This window comes from Saimiri boliviensis, chromosome 2 (genome assembly GCF_048565385.1).
Source record: "Saimiri boliviensis isolate mSaiBol1 chromosome 2, mSaiBol1.pri, whole genome shotgun sequence".
NCBI classification, from domain to species: domain Eukaryota; kingdom Metazoa; phylum Chordata; class Mammalia; order Primates; family Cebidae; genus Saimiri; species Saimiri boliviensis.
In genome coordinates this window covers 153360831-153383497 of record NC_133450.1, presented here as the reverse complement: position 1 = coordinate 153383497, position 22667 = coordinate 153360831, and the positions used below count along the sequence as shown (strand labels likewise).

Here is a 22667-nt window from a genome sequence, read left to right as displayed (position 1 = left end):
CCTCTCACATACTTTGAGCTTCATCTATTAAAACTGGAAGATGACTTAAAATGTGTTTCAGCATACTTGGAGGACAATGTGGGCGCTCTGAGGTCATGGAAGACTAAGCAGAGGAAAGGAGGCTGGGCAGCTCTGAGGGTGTTTGAGTTTCATATGGATCTAGGCCTGCCTGCAATGCTCTCGGCAGTGGTCACCTGCTTGCTCTAGACAAAGGTTGGATTTCAGGCAGAAGCCTGCCCAGTGACCACTGGCCCAGCTGTGCAGGAAGGCCCCAGGGGAGTCGGTGGCAGTATAGGGCCCTACGGAGGAACTTTGTCCTGCTACAGAGCTGTGCTCTTGGTGAACCCAGGAGACATTGCTGAGTTTGGACAGAAGGACCTGGCTGTGGGAGACCTGGTCTTGCTCCCACCACTCATCAATGGGAAATGGTGGCTGTGCCATGAACTGCTGCACTAATAGCTCTCTTGGCTCTAGGTAGAAGTTCTTATTCTGCCTGAATTAGTTTCCTGGGGCTGCCACAACAAAATACCACAGACCGGGTGGCTTAAACAACAGTAATTCATTATCTCATGCCTACAAGTCCAAGACCAAGGTGATGGGAGGGTGGGTCCTGCGAGGTCAGTGAGGGAAGGAGCTGCTCCAGGCCACTCTTCCTGGCTTGCGAAGTGCCATCTTTTCTCTATGTCTTCACATCACCCACCCTCTGTATATGTCTGTGTCCAAATTTCCTCTTCTTTTAAGAACATATGGGAGGACGAGGTGGGTGGATCACGAGGTCGAGAGATCGAGACCAGCCTGGTCAACAAGGTGAAACCCCGTCTCTACTAAAAATACAAAAAATTAGCTGGGCATGGTGGTGTGTGCCTGTAATCCCAGCTACTCAGGAGGCTGAGACAGGAGAATTGCTTGAACCCAGGAGGCGGAGGTTGCGGTGAGCCGAGATCGCGCCATTGCACTCCAGCCTGGGTAACAAGAGTGAAACTCCGTCACCAAAAAAAAAAAAAAAAAAAAGAACATATGGCCTCATTTTAGCTTGATTACCTCTATGAAGACCGTTATCTCCAAATAAAAGCGTATTCTGAGCTACTGGGGGTTAGGACTTGAACACATAAATTTTGGAGGTAGGAAATACAATTCAACCCATAACATTGACTAAAATAAAAACATTTTTATTTGGTTGGTTTTTTGAGATGAAGTCTCGCTCTGTCACACATGCTGGAGTGCAGTGGCCAGATCTTGGCTCACTGCAACCTCCACCTCTCAGGTTCAAGCAATTCTCCCACCTTAGCTTCCCCAGCAGCTGGGATTACAGGTGTCTGCCACCACACCCAGCTGATTTTTTTTGTATTTTTAGTAGAGACGGAGTTTTACCATGTTGGCCAGACTGGTCTTGAACTCCTGACCTCAGGTGCTCTGCCTGCTTTGGCCTCCCAAAATGCGGAGATTACAGGCCTGAGCCACAGCACCGGGCCCTTTATTTTATATTATTTTATTTACTTATTGAGACAGTCTTGGTTTGTCTCCTAGGCTGGGGTGCAGTAGCAGGACCTCTGCTCACTGCAACCTGTACCTCCTAGGTTCAAGCTATTCTCCTGTCTCAGCCTCCAGAATAGCTGGGATTACAAGAGTCCGCCACCATGCCTGGCTAATTTTATTTTTCCTTTCTGAGAGTTGCACTCTTGTTGCCCAGGCTGGAGTGCAATGGCGTGATCTCAGCTTACTACAACCTCCACTTCCCGCCTCCAAGTGCTTCTACTGACTCAGCCTCCTGACTAGCTGGAATTAGAGGTGTGCGCCACCACACCCAGCTAATTTTGTATTTTAAGTAGAGATGCGGTTTCTCCATGTTGGTGAGGCTGTTCTCAGACTCCCAACCTCAGGTGATCCGCCGCCTCAGCCTCCTAAAATGCTGGGATTACAGGGGTGAGCCACTATGCCTGGTTCCCTCCACTTTTTTTTTTTTTTTTGAGACAGAGTTTCGCTCTTATTACCCAGGCTGGAGTGCAATGGCGCGATGTCGGCTCACCGCAACCTCCGCCTCCTGGGTTCGGGCAATTTTCCTGCCTCAGCCTCCTGAGTAGCTGGGATTACAGGCACGTGCCACCATGCCCAGCTAATTTTTTTTTTTTTTTTTGTATTTTTAGTAGAGACGGGGTTTCACCATGTTGACCAGGATGGTCTCGATCTCTCGACCTCGTGATCCACCCGCCTCGGCCTCCCAAAGTGCTGGGATTACAGGCTTGAGCCACCGCACCTGGCCACTTTTTTTTTTTTAAATAAAGTTCTCATCCAGTTTTGTCCTGCGATAGAAAAAACTGAAAGCCCAGAAGTTCCTGATGGCCTGGATCTGTCCAACCCTGTGATTGAGCCATCACATACTTTACAGCAAACCAGCTGGGAAAAGAAAATCTTTTACCCTCAAAATAAGCTGATGTCTGATATGTGGGAACAATCTAGGCCCTGGCAGCAGAAGCCGAATCCATCCAAACTCTAGAGGAAGAAGCTAAAACACACAACTATTATGAGCAAATGAGAAAGACATGGGACCTCCAGACAGCACTGAGGGTCTGGGTATGGAACGGGTGTGGAACGTTGGTTCAGGATGAGAGAACTGCCAGTTCCTCCTGGAGAAGAGAACAGGGCTGATAAGTTGGAATCAGGGGATGGAGACCTTGTTGAAGACAGGCAAGACGATGAGGTTGGAAAGTGATTGATGTTCCAAAGTCAAGCATGACTCTGACCAACCAAGTGGGAGAGAAAAACCAATTCTCTGGTTTTTTTTTTTTTTTTTTTTTTTTTTTTTTTTTTTTTTTTTTTTTTTTTGAGACGGAGTTTCGCTCTTGTTACCCAGGCTGGAGTGCAATGGCGCGATCTCGGCTCACCGCAACCTCCGCCTCCTGGGTTCAGGCAATTCTCCTGCCTCAGCCTCCTGAGTAGCTGGGACTACAGGCACGCGCCACCATGCCCAGCTAATTTTTTGTATTTTTAGTAGAGACGGGGTTTCACCATGTTGACCAGGATGGTCTCGATCTCTTGACCTCGTGATCCACCCGCCTCGGCCTCCCAAAGTGCTGGGATTACAGGCTTGAGCCACTGCGCCCGGCCTCTCTGGGTTTTTTGTTTGTTTGTTTTGAGATGGAGTTTTTCTCTTGTTGCCCAGGCTGGAGTGCAATGGCATGATCTTGGCTTACCGCAACCTCTACCTCCCGGGTTCACATGATTCTCCTGCCTTAACCTCCCGAGAGCTGGGATTACAGACATGCGCCACCATGCCCGGCTGAATTTTTTTTGTATTTTTAGTAGAGACATGGTTTCTCCATGTTAGTCAGGCTAGTCTCACACTCCCAACCTCAAGTGATCCGCCTGCCTCAGCCTCCCAAAATCCTGGGATTGCAGGCGAGAGGCACCGCGCCTGGCTGAGAGAAAAATCAATTCTATATTAACACTGTGGAAGAACAGAACAGAAAAGCAGACCCAATAGGTCATCTTAAAGATGTCCAGATTGAGCAGCCCAAAGTCTTTGGAGAGAGGAAATGAAATGACTGCCCGTTGTCACAAGAAAGAAATGGAGCTTGCTAGAATATTACCTGTCAACGTAGAGGAAGAGGAGGAAAGATCTGAGGCAAATGTCAAATGAGCTGTGACCATGAGGATCTGGGGACCCACAGAAAGAGATTCAAAGACCTTGAAGAAAAGCTGGAAAATCTCTTTCTTCTTCTCAAGGCCAGATTCTGTCCCTTGAAAAAAAAAAAAAAAAAAGCTCAGCTGGGCACAGTGGCTCAAGCCTGTATTCCCAGCACTTTGGGAGGCTGAAGCGGGTGGATCATTTGAGCCCAAGAGCTCGAGGTCAGCCTGGGCAACATGACAAAACTCCATCTCAACAAGAAATACAAAAATCAGCTGGGCCTGGTAGTGTGCATCTCTGGACCCAGCTACTCACGAGAATAAGGTGAGAGGATCGTTTGAGCCTGGGAGGCAGACATCACAGTGAGCTGTGATCGCACCACTGCACACTCCACCCTGGGCAATGGAGCAAAACCCTGTCAAAAAAAAAAGAAAAAAGAAAGAAAAAGAAAGGAAAAAACCCAAGAAACCAAGAAGCTCATGATCATTGGTTGAAGAGTGTGGCCAGCTGGACAAAACCTCAGCTCCTGACAGGAGGCTGCAGACCTGAGACAGAGAATAACCAACAGAACAGTGAAACTCAAGCCACATAATTCAGGGATCAGGCAGAGCTAAGGAACTTGCCCTGGATCGCACAGTTTCTACACCGCGAGGCTTTCCCTTTCTACTCTTCTCAGTGCCTTCTGGAAGTGGATCCTCTAGCACCTGATGATACACACAGAGTGCTGCTGTGGGTGCTGACTCCTCAGAGACAGGAGGGTCCCACACCCCCACCTTCCTCCCTCTCCTCCTTCTCTTTCCCAAATCTGTTTTCAGTGAATCTAAATGTGGAGGTCATGACAAGAGGGCATCGGATATCCTCTTCCTTCTCCTTCTTCAGGAAGCCTGAGTGAACACCCCCCACACCACCATCACCAGGCTTCTCACCAAGGGGTCACTGTCCTCCTCATCCTCTCCCTCTCCCTCAAGGGCTGGGTTTTTCCCAAACACCCCCAGCCAGGAAATGGATGTGAGTTTCCTCCTGCATTCACTGAGCTTGCACGTGACACTAGCAGTCAAGATCCAGAAACACTGCAAGGTCTTTAAGACATTTTGTTCTAAATTTTCCTACAAAGTATTTCCAAATCATCTACATTTATTTTTAGTTAAAAAAATTTTTTTTACATAAGTGGTTCTACATTTTCTCAAACGGTATTATGATTTGATTAGTATTATAAATTGTAGGATACCTTTTACCATCATACTAAAGTTATTCTCATTATAGTATACACTCCATTAAAATGAATTGTACATTTTAATTTGATGACTGAGCCCATTCTTTTTTTTTTTTTTTTTCCAGTAGAGACAAGGTCTCACTATGTCACCCAGGCTGGTTTCAAACTCCTGGGCTCAAGCAATCCTCCTGCCTTGGCCTTCCAAAGTGCTAGGATTATAGACATGAGCCACTGCACCCAGCCCAGATATTATTCTTAAAAAACATATTTTTTTTGTCAGCAGTTCAGCCATGAGACACATTTGAAATTGCAAAACACTTTCTTCTACATTGGTTCTATGGACCACAGTTGCAAGAGAAAGATAAAAGTTTCTTGGTGGTATAAAATTTGAATTGACATTAAAAAATGATGTCTCGGCCGGGCGCGGTGGCTCAAGCCTGTAATCCCAGCACTTTGGGAGGCCAAGGCGGGTGGATCACGAGGTCAAGAGATTGAGACCATCCTGGTCAACATGGTGAAACCCCATCTCTACTAAAAATACAAAAAATTAGCTGGGCATGGTGGCGCGTGCCTATAATCCCAGCTACTCAGGAGGCTGAGGCAGGAGAATTGCCTGAACTCAGGAGGTATGGAAGTTGCGGTAAGCCATTGCACTCGAGCCTGGGTAACAAGAGCGAAACTCCGTCTCAAAAAAAAAAAAAAAAAAAAAAAAATGATGTCTCTTGGGCCAGGCGCTGTGGCTCATGCCTGTAATCCCAGCATTTTGGAGGCCAAGGTGGGCGGATCACCTGAAGTCAGGAGTTCAAGACCAGCCTGGCCAACATGGTGAAACCCCGTCTCTACTAAAAATACAAAAATTAGCTGGGCATGGTGGTGTGTGCCTGTAATCCCAGCTACTAGGGAGGCTGAGGCATGAGACTCCCTTGCATCTGGGACGGGGAGGTTGCAGTTAGCCAAGATTGTACCACTCTATTCCAGCACGCCAGCCTGGAAACAGAGCAAGACTCTGTCTTAAAAAAAAAAAAAAATACATCTCTTTGAGCATTCTGAGATAGCCTAAAAGGTAGGTATGAAGTCATAGTCATCCTTCTGTCTTTAACATGTCTCCTCACTCAGGAACTAGCACTTGACAGATGCACAATAATATTAGAGTTTACTTCTTAATTAAGAGGCAGGCAGACATAACGATTAAGATCCTAGACTTAGCTGGGTGAGGTGGCTCACGCCTATAATCCCAACACTTTGGGAGGCCGAGGCAGATGGATCACATGACGCCATGAGTTTGAGACTAGCCTGGTCAACATTGCAAAACCCCATCTTTACTAAAAATACAAAAATTAGCTAGGTGGGGTGGCATGTGCCTGTAGTGCCAGCCACTCAGGATGCTGAGGCAAGAGAATCACTTGAATCTGGGAGGTAGAGGTTGCAGTGAGCCAAGATCATGTCACTGAACTCCAGCCTGGGTGACAGAGCAAGACTCTGACTCAAAAAACAAACAACAGGCCGGGCGAGGTGGCTCAAGCCTGTAATCCCAGCACTTTGGGAGGCCGAGGCGGGTGGATCATGAGGTCGAGAGATCGAGACCATCCTGGTCAACATGGTGAAACCCCGTCTCTACTCAAAATACAAAAAATGAGCTGGGCATGGTGGCACGTGCCTGTAATCCCAGCTACTCAGGAGGCTGAGGCAGGAGAATTGCCTGAACCCAGGAGGCAGAGGTTGCGGTGAGCCGAGATCGCGCCACTGCACTCCAGCCTGGGTAACAAGAGCAAAACTTCGTCTCAAAAAAAAAAAAAAAAAAAAAATAGCAAACAAACAACAACAACAACAAAAACCTAGACTCTAGAGGCAGACTGCCTGGGTCAGAATACCAGCTTCGCACTTAATTAGCTGTGTGGCCTTCAGCAATTCAGTTAAACTCTTCAGGGCCTGGGTTTTCTCATCTGTAAACTGAGGATAATAATAGCACTTACCTGGTGGGATTGTCTGAGAATGAAATTTAATGACTGTATGTAGAACACTTAGGTCCTGGCCTGTCCAAAGTGCTATTAAGAGTACCAGCCATGATTATTTACTCAGCAAACAGTTACTGGCCTGGGTTGCTAAGGACTGAATGTTTGTATCTCCCCAAAATTCATATGTTAAAGCCCCAATTCCCAGTGTGATGATATTTGGAGATAGGACTTCTGGGAGGTAATTAGGTTTAGATGAGGTCCTGAGGGTGGGAACCTCATGATGGGATTAGTGTACTTACAAGAAGAGGGAGAAAGAGAGAGACAGATCACTCTCCCTCTCTCTCTCTCCATACTCAGTGCACCCAGGAAAGGCCATGTGAGCACACAGCAAAAAGGTAGCTGTCTGCAAGCCGGGAAAAGAGCCCTCACCACGAACCCGACTGTGCTGGCACCTGGTATCAAACCTCGTGTCTCCAGAGTGCTGAGAAAAAAATGTCTGTTGCTCAAACCACCCAGTCATTGGTACTTCGTTATGGCAGCCTGAGCTGACTAAGGCACAGGTCGTAGGTCCAGCTCAGACAGGTCTTTCAGCTTGCTGGGTCATACTTCCTCTATCAACCTTGTGTTCCTTGACTTCCATTTGTCTTGCTTGAGTGGACCACTTCAGCCTTCCAAGTGGATACTTAGATCTTGCTGCAGTCCTGCCCTCTGGCAGCTGAGGTGCCAGTGACCACTGCTCCACTATCCACCTCCATCTGGAGGACTCCTAGCTCTCCAAGTGTTCACCCCACACGACCAGCCCTTCAGGCCTCCACCACCACCCACACTCCAGACAACAACCCCACATTGCCCAGGGTGTCAACGTTCCAACCTCCCATTTCTCCCTCTTCCAGGGAGAGACTCCCTGCACCTCCTGCTGAACTTGTGTCACTGCCCAGTCTCTAACTGTTACACTGATGTTTACCTGTTCACTATCTGTGTCCTCCAGACTGTCAGCTCTGCTCTGAGGGCAGAGACCTATTTTGCTGACATTGTATCCATTTCATGTTGGATTTTCTAGTCCAGCCTCACACTCATTCATTCACTCCCTCCACATCCCCTGAGCTGCTCCCTATCAAATACTCTGATTGACACTGGAGAGTCAAATAACACCAAACCATCCTTGCCCTCAAGAATCAGCCAGTCTAATGGAGCAACAAGCAAATGCAAAGCAGCATGCTGTAATATGGATGCTAGTGACCATGGATCCAGGGTAGGCAAAGGAAAGCATGAACAATCCTGTCTGAGGGGCTTGGCTTGGGAAAAAGAAAGAGAGAAAAGAGGAAGTACCTGAGCTGGGTCTCAATAATAGGAGTACACATTCCTTAGGCTGACAAAAGAAATCTGGGTCATCCAGGCAAAGAGAAAAGTGCCTTCAAGAGCCAGAAAAATGAGGCCGGGCGTGGTGCTTACGCCTATAATCCAAGCACTTTTGGAAGCCAAGGTGGGCAGGTCACTAGAGGTCAGGGGTTCGAGACCAGCCCAGGCAACATGGTGAAACCCCATTTCTACTAAAAATGTAAAAGTTAGCTGGGCATAGTAGCACACATTATAGTCCCAGCTACTCAGGAGGCTGAGGCAGGAGAATTGTTTGAACTCGGGAGGCAGAGGCTGCAGTGAGTTGAGATCTCACCATTGCACTCCAGCCAGGGTGACAGAGTGAGACCCTGTCTCAAAAAAAAAAAAAAAAAAAAAAAAAAAGCCAGAAAAATAAAACAGGAAGCATTCTTGGACCAGTAAGCAGAGCAACATGGCAGGAATGCAGGCTTATGTGCACCTATGAGCCCAGGGCCGAAGGGAGGCAGGGATGCCTCAGAAGTGACTTGCAGAGTTAGGATGCAGCAGATGCCAGTCTTTCCAGTGAACACACAACTGTCCTTTTCTAGGCGTCACTAAGCCATTATTTAGCGAACATTTCTAAGGTGCCAGCCCCTGAAATAAGGACTCTACATACATGGCCTCGTTTAGTTCTCACAACAGCCTTAAAAGAAGGGCTGGGCCGGGTGCAGTGGCTCACACCTGTAATCCTAGCACTTTGGGAGGCCAAGGCAGGTGAATCACTTGAAGTCGAGAGTTTGAGACCAGCCTGATCAACAGGGAGAAACCCTGTCTCTACTAAAAATACAAAATTCGCTGGGCTTGGTGGCGCACGCCTGTAATCCCAGCTACTGGGGGCTAAGGCAGGAGAATAGCTTGAACCTGGGAAGTGGAGGTTGCTGTGAGCCAGTATCATTGCCATTGCACTCCAGCCTGGACAACAAGAGCAAAACTCCATCTCAAAAGGCTGGGTGCAGTGGCTCATGTCTGTAATCCCAGCACCTTGGGAGGCCGAAGCAGGAGGGTTGCTTGAGCTCAAATGTTTGAGACCAGCCTGGGCAATATGACAAAATTTTGTCTCTACAAAAAATACAAAAATTATCCGGGTGTGATGGCACATGTTTGTAGTCCCAGCTATTTGGGAGGCTGATGTAAAAGGACTGCTTGAATCTAGGAGGTGGAGGTTGCAGTGAATTGAGATTGCGCCACTGCACTCCAGCCTGGGTGACACAGTGATACCCTATCTCTAAAAACCACTTTACGCCGGGTGCGGTGGCTCAAGCCTGTAATCCCAGCACTTTGGGAGGCCGAGACGGGTGGATCACAAGATCGAGAGATCGAGACCATCCTGGTCAACATGGTGAAACCCCATCTCTACTAAAAATATGAAAAATTAGCTGGGCATGGTGGGATGTGCCTGTAATCCCAGCTACTCGGGAGGTTGAGGCAGGAGAATTGCCTGAACCCAGGAGGCGGAGGTTGCGGTAAGCCGAGATCGCGCCATTGCACTCCAGCCTGGGTAACAAGAGGAAAACTCCGTCTCAAAACAAAACAAAACAAAACAAAACAAAACACCACTATACATTCTCTCTGTTGTTAGATGAAGAAATGAAGAAATCTAGGCACCAATTGACTAAGAAGCTTGCCCAAGGCACACAGGTAATAAATAGTAGAGGTGTGATTCCTACCCAGGTTGGTCTGATTATAAAATTCATGTCTTCTGACTCCCACTAAGCCTACCAGGTGGGTACCCTAGGGCCCTTGGTATATATCCCCATAGCAATGAGTGTAATTGCCTCTTTCCTCATTCATTCCCTCTAGAAGTGGGTCTCATGAGGCCAGAGACTTTCCCTGTTCATCATGGTATCCTTAGCACATTGGCACAGTGCCACAAAGGGTATAGGCAGTGATAAGCTCCTGTTAAGAATGAATAAATGGAAGGGCTGGGCGCCGTGGCTCACGCCTGTAATCCTAGCACTTTGGGAGGCTGAGGCGGGTGGATCATGAGGTTGAGAGATCGAGACCATCCTGGTCAACATGGTGAAACCCGTCTCTACTAAAAACACAAAAAATTAGCTGGGCATGGTGGCGCGTGCCTGTAATCCCAGCTACTCAGGAGGCTGAGGCAGGAGAATTGCCTGAACCCAGGAGGCGGAGGTTGCGGTGAGCCGAGATCGCGCCATTGCACTCCAGCCAGGGTAATGATCGAAACCCTGTCTCAAAAAAAAAAAAAAAAAAAAAAAAAGAATGAATAAATGGATTAATGAATGCACAGGACTTTGGACTCTTTTCCACCCTTCTCTATCCCCGTAGTACGGAAATCCCAGTTATCATTCTGTACCCAAGATCTAGGTGCAAAACCCCAGTTCACTTCCACCTTCTCCTGCAGCACCAGGCTCTGAGGCTATATTAACAGATCCCTTCCCCAAGTTCAGAGGTCCCCACCACCATCCTTACCTGCCAGTCTCATCCCCGTCCAAAAAGTAACATAGCAAGCCTGACTGTCATCTTTTGAACGATCCGCTTGCAAGGTGGCTCTCAGCTGATGCCTGAGAATTTGGATTCCCACCATTGTCAGGACTGGTAAGAGTCTCACACTCTCCCTAAACTGTACAAACCATGTGGTTTATGCTGAACAGCTGCTTTGCTTATGTGAGTCTGAAATTTGGGTACTTGGTAGGCAGGGGATGCCAGTGTAACACTCCCCCAGTAAAACCTGGGGCAGTGAGTCTCTAACAAGGTTCCCTGGCTGATAACATTTCACACGTGTGGTCACAACTAGTTGCCAGGGAATTAAGCACATCATGCGTAACTCCACTGGAAGAGAAGCCTTGGAAGCTGGTGCCTGCTTTCCTTAGACTTCGCTCCTGTACTTTTCCCCTTGTCTTATTTTGCTTTGCATCTTTGAGCCGTAATAAATCATACCATGAGTACAACTCCATGCTGGGTCCTGTGAATCCTCCTAGTGAATCACAGAACCTGGGGGTGGTCATGGGGATTCCAAGGCACTCCCTCTCCACAGAAGCAAGGTTGTGAAATATTGCCTGTCTAGTCCTGTCCATTATCCAGAGGAACCACACACCCAGGGCCTACAGGGGCCAGCAGGAATGTTCATGCGTGCAAAGGGCTGAGTGCGATCAAGGGCAGACTGGAAAGTCTAAACTAAGCAGCTGCTACTCAGCTCCTGACCACACAGCAAGTCACCCAGCAGTTGGTTTACAAGCACTGATATTAAATCACCTTGCTCTCTGCTAACAACAGGTGCCCCAAATGATAACACAGAACACCCTGGGGCAGGCTTTGACCTCTTTCCAAAACCCAAGAGAAATCTTTTACATCCTCAGAGATGATGAAGATTCCTTTAAAATGAAATACACAATCAGATTAGGGGATGTTTCTCTTCACTTTGTGACATGAGCAGGAAGGGTAGAACACAATTCACTTTCAGAGGACCTAACACCAGTGGGCCACTGCCCTTCTTGGATTTCTCTCCTGTAGCAAACCTCCTGACCTTCACAATGTGGATTGTAAAAAAATACTTCCTTATATCAGCACCCACTCTCAGAATCGGCTTATATCAAGTTATGCTAAGAAGACTGGATGCATGGGAGCACAAATCTCTAAAGCTATTAAGCTGAGCAGTCAAATGCACACAAGGACACAAACTCCGGTTTTAGAGATGACAGTCACTCCTCGCACAAAGGAATCTTGCTTCGGGTTTGCAAAACTCATCTTAGTTTTATGTTGATTATCAGTGAGAGGCAGAAAGAAGGAGAGAACTTAGTCATGACCCCTGGAACTACGGCCGGAAAGACTGAAGGAATTCCCTTATCATACAGGAAAGTCCACATGTGTCCCTGTGGCCACAAGCAGCACATCCCAATGCCTGGGGCTGGAATGCAGCGGCACCATCTCAGCTTACTGCAACCTCCACCTCCTGCGTTCAAGCAATTCTCCTGCCTCAGCCTCCTGTGTAACTGAGATTACAGGCACGCGCCACCACTCCCAGCTGATTTTTGAATTTTTAGTAGAGATAGGGGTTTCACCATGTTGACCAGACTGGTCTCAAACTCCCGACCTCAGATGATCCTCCAGCTTCGGCCCCCCCAAAGTACTGGGATTACAGGTGTGAGACATCGTGCCCAGCCTTAGTCTACTCTTCTTTTGGTAGTACCCGAGAATAAAATTAAAAGTACCCTAAGAAAATATATAGACAGGCCGGGCGCGGTGGCTCAAGCCTGTAATCCCAGCACTTTGGGAGGCTGAGGCGGGTGGATCACAAGGTTGAGAGATCGAGACCAAGCTGGTCAACATGGTGAAACCCCGTCTCTACTAAAAATACAAAAAATTAGCTGGGCATGGTGGTGTATGCCTGTAATCCCAGCTACTCAGGAGGCTGAGGCAGGAGAATTGCCTGAACCCAGGAGGCGGAGGTTGCGGTGAGCCGAGATCGCGCCATTGCACTCCAGCCTGGGTAACAAGAGCGAAACTCCGTCTAAAAAAAAAAAAAAAAAGAAAAAAGAAAATATATAGACAATGTATTAATACGATTTTTAAAGTATATCATTGTATATTTTAGTAAGTAGAATTAATAATTTTTTTTTTTTTTTTTTTTTTTTTTGGTGACAGGGTCTTGCTCTGTCACCAAGGTAAAGTGCAATGGTGCAATCACAGCTCACCGCAGACTCAACCTCCCAAGCTCAAAGGATTCTCCCACCTCAGCCTTCTGAGTAGCTGGGAGTTCAGGCAAATGCCACTATGCTGAGCTAATTTTTCGTATTTTTATTAGAGACTGCGTTTCACCACGTTGGTCAGGCTGGTCTCAAACTCCTGGATTGAAGTGGTCTGCCCATTCTCAGCCTCCCAAAGTGAGGCTTGAACCACCTCATCTGGCCCTAACAGATGTTAATCAATAAATATTTTGGTGAAAGTGTTTCAAATGTCCAATCCATTTGTGCGTGTGCGTTATTAACATATCAGTGTATTTTTTTTTCCATTGGCATTAAAAGCAGGTAGAGCAGTAAGTCTCTGCTTACTTATTCACCATCAACCCCAAGAAAGTATGTATTCATTAATTCTTTATTCAAATCTTCAGCAACATCAGGTGTTACACTAGGCCCTGAGGCCCAACTGAAAATAAATTCCAAAAGAGCAAAGTGCTCAGTTTACATTTTCAGTATTTTTCTAATCTAATCATTGAAACTCTGGAATCTATTCAAAACAGAGTTTCCTCTTTCCCTGTGTAATTTTTCCCTTGGAAAGGAATCAAGAAAAAAGTCCAAGAAGAATGGTCTAATAAGCACACAAAAAGGTAGATATTCAACATCATTAGCCATCAGAGAAGTAAAAACCAAAACTACACACCAACTAGCATGGTTAAAATGTAAAAAGACAGAGCCGGCCGTGGTGGCTCGAGCCTGTAATCCTAGCACTTTGGGAGGCCGAGGCGGGTGGATCACGAGGTCAAGAAATCGAGACCATCCCGGTCAACATGGTGAAACCCCGTCTCTACTAAAAATACAAAAAATTAGCTGGGCATGGTGGCGCGTGCCTGTAATCCCAGCTACTCAGGAGGCTGAGACAGGAGAATTGCCTGAACCCAGGAGGCGGAGGTTGCGGTGAGCCGAGATCGCGCCATTGCACTCCAGCCTGGGCAACAAGAGCGAAACTCCATCGCAAAAAAAAAAAAAAAAAAAAAAAAAAAAAAGGTAAAAAGACAGACAACGGGGCTGGGCGTGGCAGCTCATGTCTGTAATCGCAGCACTCTGGGAGGCTAAGGCGGGTGGATCACGAGGTCAGGAGTTCGAGACCAGCCTGACCAACAGGGAGAAACCCCGTCTCTAGTAAAAATACAAAAACATTTAGCTGGGCATGCTGTTGCATCCCTGTAATCCCAGCAACTCAGGAGGCTGAGGCAGGAGAATTGCTTGAACCCAGGAGGTGGAGGTTGCAGCGAGCTGTGATCACACCACTGCACTCCAGCCTGGGTGACAGAGCAAGACTCCAATTCAAAACAAAAGAAACAGACAACAGTAATAATGTACGTGGATGAAGACATGAAATCAGAACCCCGAATACCTGGCTGGTGGAATTGTAATAAGGTCTAGCCACTCTGGAAACCAGTGTGGCAGTTCCCAAAAATATTAAATATGAAGTTATCATATACTTTCCACTTCTAGGTATGTACTCAAGAAAATAAAAACATGTCCACATAAAAACTTGTACAAAAAAAAGGTTTGGCCGGCGCGGTGGCTCAAGCCTGTAATCCCAGCACTTTGGGAGGCTGAGGCGGGTGGATCACGAGGTCAAGAGATCGAGACCATCCTGGTCAACATGGTGAAACCCCGTCTCTACTAAAAATACTAAAAATTAGCTGGGCATGGCGGCGCGTGCCTGTAATCCCAGCTACTGAGGAGACTGAGGCAGGAGAATTGCTTGAATCCAGGAGGCGGAGGCTGCGGTGAGCCGAGGTCGCGCCATTGCACTCCAGCCTGGGTAACAAGAGCGAAACTCCGCCTCAAAAAAAATAAATAAAAAAAGTTTGACTTGGTAAATCTGGACTATTTGGAGAGTTTCCAGTTTTACTAAGCTACCAGGTGATTCCCCAGTCATCAATGAATCACTTATAAAACCATTCACTGGGTATTTCCTAAGAAATGTTTTCTTATCTTTTTTTTTTTTTTTTTTTTTTTTTTGAGACGGAGTTTCACTCTTGTTACCCAGGCTGGAGTGCAATGGCGCGATCTCGGCTCACCGCAACCTCTGCCTCGTGGGTTCAGGCAATTCTGCCTCCGCCTCCTGAGTAGCTGGGATTACAGGCATGCGCCACCATGCCCAGCTAATTTTTTGTATTTTTTTAGTAGAGACAGGGTTTCACCATGTTGACCAGGATGGTCTCGATCTCTTGACCTCGTGATCCACCCGCCTCGGCCTCCCAAAGTGCTGGGATTACAGGCTTGAGCCACCGCACCCAGCAGAAATGTTTTCTTATGTAGACTGCAAAATAGCATCCATTTACCAAATAAAACTCTGAACTATATTGTTATTTCAGAAAGAAAGATAGTATAGGAGGGTAACTCTTTTCTCTCCTGACTTACTAGAATTAAAAGGAAGTAATAACATTCTGAAATTCTGTGAACTCAGGAATCTTGTGAAGAGAGAATGTTCTGCCAAATCTTGCCATTTGAATTATCTTCATTCACCATTTCAAAGGCACTTTTCAATCAAAGGAAGCTGTAAATGCTTACTACAAGTTGATAACCTCGTTCTGACAAAAGTCATAATACAAGAAGAGTCAAGGGTCAAGAAAAAATAGCGGTGGCTCACACTTGCAATCCCAACACTTTGGGAGGCCAAGGCGGGAGGATGGCTTAAAGCCAGGAGTTGAGACTAGCCTGGGCAGCAAAGCAAACGAGAACCTGATCTACAGAAAGAAACAATAATTTAAACTAGCCTCTATAAAAGTAAACCAAATTTGCCAGGTGTGGTACTGTGCACCTGTAGTCCCAGCTACTCGGGAGGCTGAGGTGGGAGGATCGCTTGAGCCTGAGAGGTTGAGGCTGCAGTGAGCCAAGATTGCACCACTGCATTGCAGCCTGGAAACACAGCAAGACTCTGTCTCAAAAAATAAAATAATTAAAACAAAACAAAACAAAACAAAAAACTAAACCCAGTATCAACAGGACACCAAAAATGAGGCCACTTAAGAGTAGCTCAGAGTTAGAGATCATCAGGCATCTGTGCTTGCTTAGTGCAGGTTGAGCACTGGGTAACTCCATTCCATTTCAGTCAAAATATAAAGGAAACCCTTGTGGGTTCATAGTTGCATCTATTAAAGAAAGTGCATGTACTGTAAGAACCTTGAGTTACAGTGCTTTGTCTACCCAGGAATTCCCAAATGTTTGTTCATATTCTGTCAACATGATTCTACTACACATTTACTATACATTCTTTTTCTTTTTTGAGACATTTACTATAAATTCTTAGTCAACATCTTCTGTTCCCTCCAAAAAAATATTGTAATAGTAATTAAAAGTACCCAGAAGAAGCCCAGGGCCTGGGGAAAGGAGGGAATGGAGCATTCTAATATCTTTCTGTTTGAGATGATGAAAAAGTTTTGGAAATGGGTAGTGGTGATGGTGGTACAACCTCCTGAATGTACTTAATGCCTGTGAATTAAGGGTACATTTTTAAATGGTTAAAATGGCAAATTTTATTTTATGTATATGTTACCATAGAATAAAAAAAAAAAGGGGGGGGGGGCCAGTATGTAAATCACATTTCCAAATCTTGCTAAGGAAGCTGTCACCCTGGGGTGCAGGTGCTGTGACCCATGGGGCTGTAGAGTGTTTGTCCTGGTGGGCAAACAAAGATTCAAATACATAACTGGATGGAAATGTAAAGCACTCCTTGACGCTGGACAGAAGACTTCACTTCAACATACCTAGGCCAGTGCTTCTCAGACGTTAATGTGCAAACGGATCCCCAGGTGATCTTGATTCAAATCACCTGTGCGGCGCCTGAAATCCTGCATTTCAAAAGGGCTCCAAGTAATGCGTGAACACCAACCTTACTTAAACTGGCAAGGCCAGGGCCGGGCGCAGTGGCTCACGCCTATAATCCCAGGACTTTGGGAGACCCAGGCGGGCGAATCACGAGGTCAACAGATCAAGACCATCCTGGCCAACATGGTGAAACCCAGTCTACTAAAAATACAAAAATTAGGTGGGCATGGTGGCGCACGCCTGTAGTCAGTCCCAGGAAATGAAGAGGATACGTAGTATCTCTCAAGTGAATTGGTTAAGGGCTTAACGCTTAACTTACCTACCGACCACGTTTGTGGAAACGAAGGACAGCCTGCGGAGGCCTCCCTACGGAACCCGCCCACCTCCGGAACTGGGAAGCAGCCACAGACAATAAGGATAGCTGAGACACTCCGCTGCGCAGAAAGCCCTCGTGCAAACTTCAAAACAGTCTTGAAAATGCCCTTCTCAAGCTCGAAGAATGCCTGGAATTCAGTGGCCTTTTTCCAACATAAAGATCTCCAACTCGGTTTTGACCGAGGGAACCCTACAGAAGAACCTTGCAGTGCAGCCCTGGAAAACTGACAACACCCAGTATATGCTGACAAGCTCGGCCCCTCCCTTACAAACGGGTCAGAAAGTGGAAAAAAAAAAATTGTTTGAATGTTTTCTAAGGCTCTGCCGCGTTAGGCGGGGGAGATCCCCGTAGTGCGGGCTGCGCGGGCAGGCGAACACCTCCAGGCGGTACAGTCAGGCTCTCTGGAGTGCGGAGTTTTCAAGCCCCGCGGCCGAGGCTCAGCGGGCACTCAGGCAGCCCCACCAGCTTCCAATAACCAGTGCCGCCCTCCGCCCGCGTCACTCCAAGGCACCGGCTCCGGCCCCCTCCAGATACGACTGACTGAGCCAACAGAAACTCAAAGGCCCTTTTAATCGGGTAAAAGAGAAGCTCAGCAGAAAGTGAAACAGTTTCCATCCCTTGAGTGAAAGGGTGCCAGGCCAGGGAGGAGGAAAAAGGTGACTCCCAGGCACCTGTGGCTGCCACAGGGGCGTGCCCAGCCTCACCTGTTGATGATTCCCCCAGAGAGACCCTGTGAAACGCTGCCGCCCTCGGGGCGATGGGGAGGCAAAAGCCAGCGAGGAAAAAGTAAATGCCGGATGAAGTACACCGCGCACTCTGCAGAGAGACCTAGGGGACGTCAACTCCTACTTACTCGCGCTGCCCCTCTCCCCCACCTGCACAAACAATCAAGGGCGCCAGCGCGAATTCGCGTCCCGCAAATCCTTCCCCGGCCAAAGTCAGGACTGGAGGGAAGGCATCCCTGTGACGCCCGGGCACAGGCTGTAGCGCCTCGGCGACTCCCCCCGGGCGCGCGGCAGGCAGCACCCGAGCCGGGGAGGGCGAGGGAGGAGGGTACTTGCCTGCAGCTGTGGCGGCCGCGGCCGGCAGGGTCGGGCGCTGCGCGAAGGCGAGGGCGGCTCTTCGGGGCGCTGGGCGGCGCGGCGCGGCGCTAGCTGCTGGGCTGTTGTCCCCGGCGCTCCCAGCGCGCTTCGCTGGCAGCACTTCACCGAAGCCTGAGTCTGGGAGGCTCCTCGGGAATGGGCAGGCGCCAGCGGCCTCCGCGGCTGCTCCTGTGTATTATTGTGACTCGGGCTATTTCCTGTTTAGAGGTTTGAGAGAAGGGGGGGAAAATCCAGTGCGGGGGCAGGGGGAGTTGGGCGGTGGCGAGCCGGAGAGCTGCGGCCGGGAGGGGAAGGCGGTGGGCGCCGGTCCTCACCTGCTGCCTCGAGACTGGAGGATTCTGGGCACCCGAACCCGGCGAGGGAGGCGTAGCTGCTCGCAGTGCTACTTTGGGGTGTCGGGAAGGGCGGAGAGGGTGGGCCTGCACGCACGCCACCCAGCGGCGGGGCAGGGGCCGCGGCCACCTTGGCGACCTTTGTCACTGGACGCCGCGCGCCCACTTTGCCACTTCCTTTTCTTGTACACAGAACTGCAGCTGAGCTTCCTCCCAGAGCGGGTGCAAGAGGAATTTGCTGGGCTTCCTTCTCTATGCGTGACCAGGTCCGCTTCCTGAGCCTCTCCAGGGTGTGGGCAAGGAGGAGGTCAGCTTCGCTACCCTTCAAAGCCCCCAGGAAGCATGGTTGTGGACCACTGCGGGTGCGCGGGGGGCTGGGGGCGGGGGAGGTGCCACTACTTTTATGGGGTTGGGGGTGAGACAAGTTAATGATTTTAGTGGAAAGTTAACTTTTACGACCAGCTTCCGTTTCCCTCCCCCAGCAGCCTCCCTTTAGCAGCGATCACTGGGTCCGAGGCCCCAATCCGGAAATACCGGTTCCTCCACCGGGACAATAGGTGAGGGTGGAGCGCTACCCAGGGAGCCTGCTTAGTCACTTCGGGAGCCCCTGTTCAGTCCGGAGGGCGGAACCTTCCCAGTACCCAGGCCTCCACCTGGCAAGCAGGTGCGCCTTCAGTTTAGCGTGGTCTTGTTAAAAACCCTGGGAAGAGAAAGGGGAGTACCTGTACAATCAGTAGAGTTTCTGCATCAGATGACAAAAAGTTCCGGAGACAGAGAGTGTAGGGATGTTTGCACAACAGTGTTAACATACTTAATAATGCTGTAAGCAGCCAGGTGCAGTGGCTCACATCTGTAATCCCAGCACTTTGGGATGCCGAGGCAGGCGGATCATTTGAGGCCAGCCGTTCAAAACCACCCTAGCCAACATTGTGAAACCTTGTCTCTACTAAAACTACAAAAATTAGCCGGGTGTGGTGGTGGGCACCTGTAATCCCAGCTACTTGGGAGACCGAGGCAGGAGAATCACTTGAGCTCGGAGGCAGAGGCTGCAGTGAGCCGAGATGGCGCCGCTGCACTCCAGCCTGGGAGACAGAGTGAAACTCCATCTCAAAAAAAATAATAATGATGATGGTGGTGGTGGTGGTGTAACCGCCCAGTGGGTTCACCATGCCGGCTGCCTAGACAGAGCCAATTTATCAAGACAGGAGAATTGCAATGGCGAAAGAGTAATTCACGCAGAGCCAGCTGTGCGGGAGCCTGGAGATTTATTATTACTCAAATCAGTTTCCCCGAGCATTCAGGGATCAAAGGTTTTTGTTTGTTTTTTGCTTGTTTTGTTTGAGCCTGAGTTTTTCCGCTCTTGCCACTCGCAATCTCGGCTCACTGCAACCTCCGCCCGAGTTGAAGCGATTCTCCTGCCTCAATCTCCGGAGTAGCTGGGATTACGGGCTCGCAACACCAGGCCCAGCTAATTTTTGTATCTTTAGTAGAGACAGGTTTGGCCAGGCTGCTCTAGAACTCCTGACCTCAGGTGATCCGCCCGCCTTGGCCTCCCAAAGTGCTGGAATTACAGGCGTGAGCCCCGGCAACCTGCACAGAGTTTTTAAAGATAATTTGGCTGGTAGGGGCTTGATAAGTGGGGAGTGCTGATTGGTCAGGTTGGAGATGGAATCACAGGGAGTCGAAGTTAGGTTTTCTTATGTCTTCTGTTCCTACCTGGGATGGCAGAACCGATTGGGCCAGGTTACTTACTGGTTTGGGTGGTGTCAGCTGATTTGTCAAGTGCGGGGTCTGCAAAATATCTCAAGCACTTATCTTAGGTTTTACAATAGTGATGTTATCCACAGGAGAAATTTGGAGAGGTTCAGACCCTTGGAGACAAAGGCTGCATGATCCCTAAATTGTAATTTCTAATCTTGTGGTGAATTTGTTAGTGGACCTCTGGCAAGAAGGGGGTCTTTTTAGGAAAGGAGTGTGATCAATTTTGTTTCAGAGTCAAACCACCAAATGAAATCCTTCCCAAAGCTAGTTAGGCCTACACCCAGGAATGAACAGACGGCTCAAGGGTTAGAAGCAAGATAGTTAGGTATGATTTATTTCACTGTCATGATTACAGTTATAGTTTTGCAAAGGCCTTACACTGTACACTTAAAAATGGTTAAAACAGCCAGGCTCAGTGGCTCACACCTGTAATCCAGTACTTGGGGAGGCCGAGGCAGGCAGATCATTTGAGGTCAGGAGTTCGAGACCAGCCTGGCCAATGTGGTGAAACCCCATCTCCACTAAAAATTCAAAAATTGCCCAGGCATAGTGGTGCACGCCTGTAATCCCAGCTACTCGGGAGGTTGAGGCAGGAGAATTACTTGAACCTGGGAGGAAGAGGTTACAGTGAGCTGACATCACGCCATTGCACTCTGCATTCCATTGCCTGGGCAACAGCGTGAGACTCCATCTCAAAAAATAAATAAATAAAAAGGTTAAAATGGTATATTTTATGCTGTATATATTTTACCACACAGACAAAATCCTGGGTAGGATGCCATTACTCACTCCAGACAACTTTGCTTAGGACTGCCAAACCCTTCCCCGCCACACACAAACCTTTGCCAGAAGTAATAGAATGGATAACAGTACTTTTTATAAAATTTAGTTTCAGGCCTGACACGGTGGCTGACACCTGTAATCCCAACACTTTCACAGGTCAAGGCAGGCCGATCACCGCATCAGGAGTTTGAGACCAGCTTGGCCAATATGGGGAAACTCCGTTTCTACTAAAAATACAAAAATTAGCTAAGCATGGTAGTGCGTGCCTGTAATCCCAGCTCCTTGGGAGGCTAAGTCAGGAGAATTGCTTGAATCTAGGAGGTGGAAGTTGCAGTGAGACAAGATTGCACCACTGCACTCCAGCCTGGGTGACAGAGCAAGACAACGTCTCGAAACAAAAACAAAAACTCAGGTTCATTTAGGTTAGACTTCTGATGATACCCATCAACAACTTACTTCAACAAGAGGGAAGATCGAGCCTGAAGGACACTGCAATTTTAAGAAAGATGAACAATAGTTTGTCAGAAACGAAGGTGTTAAAGAAGTAATAAAAGTGTATGTAGGATGCTACTGTTTACCTAGGAAAGCAGGAATACACATAAGTGCATTTGCTTTTTTTTTTTTTTTAATGAAAGGATAAATTATTAAATAAAATGGAAACCTATAAGGGAGGGAGGGACCAGGATGGAAGGGACAAGGATGGAAGCTAGACTTCTCAGAACATACCATGATTTGGCCAGGTGCCTGTAATTTCAGCAATTTGGGAGGTTGAAGTGGGTAGATGACAAGGTCAGAAGTTCAAGACCAGCCTGGCCAAAATGGTGAAACCCCGTCTCTATTAAGAATACAAAATAGGCCGGGCGTGGTGGCTCAAGCCTGTAATCCCAGCACTTTGGGAGGCCGAGGCGGGTGGATCACGAGGTCAAGAGATCGAGACCATCCTGGTCAACATGGTGAAACCCCGTCTCTACTAAAGGTGCAAAAAATTAGCTGGGCATGGTGGCGTGTGCCTGTAATCCCAGCTACTTAGGAGGCTGAGGCAGGAGAATTGCCTGAGCCCAGGAGGCGGAGGTTGCGGTGAGCCGAGATCGCGCCATTGCACTCCAGCCTGGGTAACAAGAGCGAAACTCCGTCTCAAAAAAAAAAAAAAAAAAAAAAAAAAAAAAATAATAATAATAATAATAATAATTAGCTGGGTGTGGTGGCAGGCACCTGTAATCCCAGCAGCTCAGGAGGCTGAGGCAGAGAATTGCTTGAACTCCAAAGGCAGAGGTTGCAGTGAGCCAAGATCGTGCCACTGCACTCCAGCCTGGGTGATAGAGTGAGACTCCATTTCAAATAAAAAGAATATACCATGTTTTGCGGATTTGGCTTTGGAATGATTTAAATGTTTTACATTCTTATGAAAAAAAAATTTTTTTAAATGCAACACATGAACACTGGTATCTAGTCCGTAGCTTAACAGTGTAAAGGGAAATTATATAAAGTGACTTTAAAACACAATTATTGCCAGGCACAATGGCTCACCCTGTAATCTCAGCACTTTGGGAGGCTGAGGCAGGAGGATCATCTGACATCAGGAGTTGAAGACCAGCATGGTCAATATAGTGAAACCCCATCTCTACTAAAAAAAAAAAAAAAATACAAAAATTAGCTGGG

At 47.9% G+C, this 22667-nt stretch overlaps 1 protein-coding gene across 1 annotated transcript in view; it reads right to left on the bottom strand.

Moving 5' to 3' along the window:
• The window catches only part of TJP2 (tight junction protein 2), a 142626-nt gene extending 124459 nt beyond the window's left edge, over positions 1-18167 (bottom strand). The window contains exon 1 of the mRNA XM_039461280.2: positions 18091-18167. The gene's annotated coding sequence lies outside the window, so the exon portion shown is untranslated. The remainder of the gene's footprint in view (positions 1-18090) is intronic.
• Positions 18168-22667: the final 4500 nt, after the last annotated feature.